General features: G+C 37.8%; 1 pseudogene; it reads right to left on the reverse strand.

The window, feature by feature from the left end:
- Positions 1-1,796, reverse strand: part of LOC104810003 — a 2,475-nt pseudogene extending 679 nt beyond the window's left edge.
- Positions 1,797-6,341: the final 4,545 nt, after the last annotated feature.

Here is a 6,341-nt window from a genome sequence, read left to right on the forward strand (position 1 = left end):
TCCGATGATAGAGTTACTGTTTTCTCTGGTAAAGAGAGAAACACATTGGCCCATGCTGCTATCTCATAATTCGCTGCATAGGTTCTGACTTTGTTTTCATGCTTAATGATCCAGTCATACCCGAGGAGATTCCTCAGCTGAGATGAACGAGTTGTGTCAACGGTGAATTGAAGATTATTTGCGTGGAAGAGGTAGGACAGAGACACATCCTTGTATAGCTCGGCTTTGGTGTCTAGTTTGCATAAAAGAACCAAGATAAGCCAAGCTAGATGGACTGAGACTATCCGATTTGGCTCATCTTCTGATGTTAGATTCCCGAAATAAGTTTCTAACGAGCGGGTGTTCCTCGGGAGAGGATGAGGTGCAAGGATCCCAGACAAGACGCAGCTGTATTCAGACAGCGACGATATGAAACTCATTGTTGATCTGGTTAGCTTGTGAATCCCTCCACCAGGTGCCACGGTCTTTGACGAATCCTTCTGGATTGTCGACTCGAATTCTACGAGAAGGGTACGGATTGAGTCAGCAAGTTTTTCCATTGATGAGAGAGCTTGAAGCTTAACAGTTGAGACTGCGTCAAAGTGGAATATCAGCTCTATGTCCTGCCAGAGGTCGGAGATCGTACTGTGCAGATCCATCAGCCGGAAGATCCTATCGGGCGACTTTTTCCCCTTGGTGATGAGCTCGGGAAACCTGAAAAGGTTGGTTCCTGCTTCGTTTCCTATTTCGTAAAAGCATGACTCCCTTATTGTTTTCGAAACAGAAAATACATGATCACAGAGAAGAAGAGTGTTCTCACGCCAATCTTTGCAGCCTCGATCCAGTTCTTGATCATGTGCTCGAGATCGCTCCATTCGGATCTATGATGAATGTAAGAGATCTTATACTTCTCGATCCCAAGAATGTATAACCCTTCCTCCACAATTGACTTTCTGATGAGCTTATAAATCCTTATGCACTCTTTACCATATCCGCAACTGATCATCGTCTCCGCTATGGTTTTCAGGTCCGACATCGCCATGGCCGAGGCTTTCTCCACCTCCGTGATCGATTCGCCGGCCTTCTTCAGCTCATCGCCATCATAAACATTTTCCAAATCATATTCGAATTCAGAATTGTTCGATCCATTTGAAGATTGACCAGAGACGGATTCAGGATCGAGCTGGTCCCGGTTCATTGACAGTATCTGGTAAAACTCCTTCTCGAGCCTCGCCATCGCGGATTGCATCAGGTTCTGGGCGAGGACGAGCTTAACAGAGTGAGAGTGGTGAGCGACGAGGAAATTCATCGCTCTGCGCAATTCCCAGACGGATCTGATGAACTCCTTGGCCTCTCTCCTCGAGTGTTGGAACAGAGAGACGATCTTCGTGTAGGTCAAAGATTCCGTGTCCCATTTCCTGATGACTTCTTCCGCGGAATCCACTGTATCCTCCATCATCGACTGAGAAAAGGTCTGGCTGGAAGACGAAAGGAGGGATATAGGAGAAGACGAAGAGAAAAAACCCGATTTCGCCATTTTCGACATGGGTGAAGAAGAAAGTAGAGATTTAGGAGAAGAAGAGAAAAAACCCGACTTGGCCTTTTTCGCCATGGATGAGTTCTTGAAGCTCTAATGGATATTTTCTGCCGACTTACAGAGCTTTTATAAGGAGGAGGTGTTACTTGGGTTACACTCTTCCTATTGGCAGTGAAAGATGGTTATATAGAGATCGATGATGACAAGTTTGAAATCAATGACGATACGATTTACATGTAATCTATGACCAAAGAACCATTGACCAAACCACTCAATCTTATATAAGATAAATGACAGTATACAGTCTTTGCCAAATATATATATGTTTGGACGTTATTAGACAAGATACTTTTGTGTTTTACTTTCATGTGCGTTTTTTACGGTGACTATTTGTTAGTTTTCATTTTTTTCAAAAGTATTTTTATTGAATTAAGGAAAAACCCCAAAATATCCAAAAAAAAACTTTTTTAATGATCCAAAAAAATATATGAACTTTTTTCGATTGTCAAAAAAACTAAGTAAAATAATTTGACGTGTTTACATCTTCTTGTTCCACATCAGTCATTTTGTTTATTTTGACAATCGTATAAGAGTTAACTATTTGTTTTGTCATATTTAAAAAGTTAATTGTTTATTTGATAAAATAAAAAATTTAGTGTTTTTTTGTCAAAATTTGAAAGTTTTAATGTTTTTTTTTAGATTTTACCTTGAATTTAAAAACGTTTCTCTCTATATATACCGTAAAATGCAATATATTAGTGTGTAATTTTCGTTATAATTTAAGAGGTTGCAGATTTCTAAAAAAAATCAAAACAAATGATGGCATCGGTCTACACTATTTTACATGATGGCGTCGGTCCATACAATTTATGTTGACCAGTACCAAAACATTTTTTTCTCATCATCATCGTGATTATTCTTTTGCTTTACATCCCATATATATATATATATATATATATATTTGATAAATACCACTCAAACTTGGATAGTTCATCCGATCAAATGGACACAAAACGTTTGTTCTGTTCTGAATTCGAACTTTAAATTTGGAATCTGAACATATAATTTAAATCACATAGTTGACTTCCGACCTCAGATTAATTTAGATCTTCTCTTGATCCAAAATATCCTGTTATCCAAGAAAAACTTTGATATAATACTCAGTTTTAACAAATACTAATCGTGTGGTGTAGTACTTTAGATATATTATAAAAACAACTAAGTGTTTAAATTATTGGTTCACAATATACCTCAATATATTAATTTATTAATGCGGTACTTAGGAAATTGCTTTGATATTTCAGTGATTTTGAAATAAAAATAAATAAAAAGGTTGGACTGATTGAGTTGTATATATGGATGCTCCAAAAATGGTGGGTGAGAATCGAATTATTATAAAAGAAAAGAGCAGCATGATAGCAAAGTCAACTGTAATATTGAGTAGGTCAACGTTCAAGGATTCGAATTTGTATATCAATTAATCTTATATATATATATATATATATATTGAAAAAGTAAACTCACACGATATTGCTTTCAACAACTTCCCAACTGATTCTATTCATTTGTAAAGAAAATGAATTACAACTCTTTTTTGTTCGAGCCTAATCCATCCCAAGAACACAACTCCCCCTGAGTTTGTTCCCCCCTTACAACATGAATTCTATCAGCTCATACACTATGTGTGCCTCGCACACCCCGTGTAACCCTAGACTCGTCTAGGCCCTTTGAGCGGTTCGCCTGTTATTTGAAGGCTCCCCCTCAGATACACTTCACTCTATCTCAAGTATCACTCACCCGTGTTTCCCATACAAATATGTTTATGCCCAAAGCTTTCACGACTCAAACACTCTCTCTTTCCTTGGGTGATCTCTTCTATTGTGCATGCCTCTGTATTTATGCTCAGCCTCCTGCATAGGGTTTCCATTTCGTTTCATCATATTTGTTTTTCCTTTTCTTTATCTTCATTCCTTTTGCTTACTCTTTCCATTTTTCTTCAATGGCATGTTTCCTTTTCTCTTGCAAGTCATTCCTTTACTGGTTGTTCCTTCCCTTTCTTTATATTGGCATGTTTCTCTTTTTATCTGAGATCTTCTAGATGTTGAATCTTCTCTTGGTGCTCTTTCCTTGCATTAACATTCTCCCCCTTTTTGACTTTATGCTTATACACACTTATACTTGAACACAAATTCATCCACTTGGCTCTTCGATATCATCCTCAACGATTTCAACCATGCATATTCGCTCAGCATCTTTAACCATACACCTTTCTGATCATTCTCTTCTTGTATCATCTCTCCCCCTATGTGTATGACCATATACCTTCAGAGCCATTTCTCCCTCTGTGCATAAGCATAAATTCAAAACCATACCTGAGCTTTCGATTGCTCAATTCTGAGTCAGTGTCTTAGGATCCTTGAGAGAGTTTCTGAAAATCTGGCTGTCAACCCATGTATAGCAATTGCTTGATGTCCTTTGCCCAGTTAAAACACATTTGTTAACCGCATTGGTCACAAAACATGCATCCTTTGTAAATTTCACCTCAATACCATTATCGCATAGTTGACTTATGCTGATCAAATTAGCCTTTAAGCCCTGTACGACCTTGACATCCATTAGCTTGGATACTCCACCACATTCCAGAGTTCCTTTACCAATGATCTTCCCTTGTTTTCCATCTCCGAATGTGACATTGTCACTTGTCAAACCTACTTCAAAATCTGTCAACAGCTTCTGACGTCCTGTCATGTGTCTTGAACACCCGCTATCCAAATACCAGACATCATCTCCACTCGTTTGTTCAGACGTACAGGCAACATTGCATGACACATCGGATTTACGAATCCACCTATGATTCTTCGAAGGATGAGACATATAAGAGTGATTCAAGTTCGAATGAACGTACCAACTAGACTTCCTTTTCTGTCGTAGGTGATAACAATTCCTTCGAATATGTCCTCTCTTCCCACAGTAATAGCAGCTTCTATGCTCTTTTTGCTTTTGAGAGGTTCGCAGATCCATTTTAACTCTTGGAGTATTTTTGACAGCGCCAAAAGTACTTCGTACTAAGTCAGGTACTTGTCGTTCAAGATTTCCTCCAGACACAAATGTTGGGTGATATTGCTCCTTTCCCGCATATCCAAGCCCCGATTGATCTCGTGCACTCCTTCCCTGTCCAAGTAGATGATCCAACTTACCAGTTCCACTTCCAAGAAGATGAAGATTTTTCTTGGTCTCTTCAATTTGACATCTCATGAGCGACGCTTCTTCTTCTTTTTGGGACAATTGATGTTGAGTAGATGTCAGTTGGATCTGAGTATTTTTGAGTTCCTTCTCCAGCCGCTTCTTCTCATCCAACAGATATCTATTCATTCGAACGAGTTTGGTCATCTCGTTGAACAAGTCATCCTCAGTTACCTCTTCATCACTTGAATCATCTTCCAAAGTTTCTTCTCCTTCTTCAATGATTCCAAAGAATGCAATAGAGTTAGAAACTTCTTCATCGTCACTGTTTAACTCGGTTTCCTCCTTCTCTTGAGTGGTATATGATTTTCCCTTCTTCTGGCCATATTTCATCCTTATATGCCCAAATCCCTTGCATTCATAGTTTGTTGAGTCGAACATTGCATGTCTTCCAAAAGCTTGCATCTCTTTGTATCCATCCATCGTATGAAGCTGAATCGTACACCGATATGAGAGGAAAAATTTTCTACGATCAGTGACCTGCTCTGATACCAATTGAAAAAGTAAATTCACACGATATTGCTTTCAATAACTTCCCAACTGATTCTATTCATTTGTAAAGAAAATGAATTACAACTCTTTTTTGTTCGAGCCTAATCCATCCCAAGAACACAACTCCCCCTGAGTTTGTTCCCCCCTTACAACATGAATTCTATCAGCTCATACACTATGTGTGCCTCGCACACCCCGTGTAATCCTAGACTCGTCTAGGCCCTTTGAGCGGTTCGCCTGTTATTTGAAGGCTCCCCCTCAGATACACTTCACTCTATCTCAACCCGTGTTTCCCATACAAATATGTTTATGCCCAAAGCTTTCACGACTCAAACACTCTCTCTTTCCTTGGGTGATCTCTTCTATTGTGCATGCCTCTGTATTTATGCTCAGCCTCCTGCATAGGGTTTCCATTTCGTTTCATCATATTTGTTTTTCCTTTTCTTTATCTTCATTCCTTTTGCTTACTCTTTCCATTTTTCTTCAATGACATGTTTCCTTTTCTCTTGCAAGTCATTCCTTTACTGGTTGTTCCTTCCCTTTCTTTATATTGACATGTTTCTCTTTTTATCTGAGATCTTCTAGATGTTGAATCTTCTCTTGGTACTCTTTCCTTGCATTAACATATATATATATATATATATATATATTCTAACTAGTTATTTCACTAAAAATTTTGTTTTCAAATTAACTTGGAAATATACTCAAACACGAAGATTTTATTTTTTTCTATTTGTATTTACGTTTCATAGTATAATTTAATTTTTCAAATATTGTTCGAGTAGTTTAGTATCCAAATTTTGTCATACGTTTTAAGACTCAAAAATTTATTCAGTGACTAACCCACAAAATCATCAATGTTGCACATTAGAAAAAGTGTGTGTATATATATATAAATATATATATAATATAATATAATCGTTTTAAAAAACAGAAAGAGCACCGTCGAAACTTCATAATAACACTACAAAAAAATGGTCATTTCCAACGGGTAAATCCGTTGAAAACGGCCAAATTTCCGTTGGAAATTAACGTTTCAAACGGATTTCCAACGGATTTATCCGTTGGAATTTCGTCGTTAGAAATCGGC

Source organism: Tarenaya hassleriana, unplaced genomic scaffold, assembly GCF_000463585.1.
Source record: "Tarenaya hassleriana unplaced genomic scaffold, ASM46358v1 Cleome17, whole genome shotgun sequence".
NCBI classification, from domain to species: domain Eukaryota; kingdom Viridiplantae; phylum Streptophyta; class Magnoliopsida; order Brassicales; family Cleomaceae; genus Tarenaya; species Tarenaya hassleriana.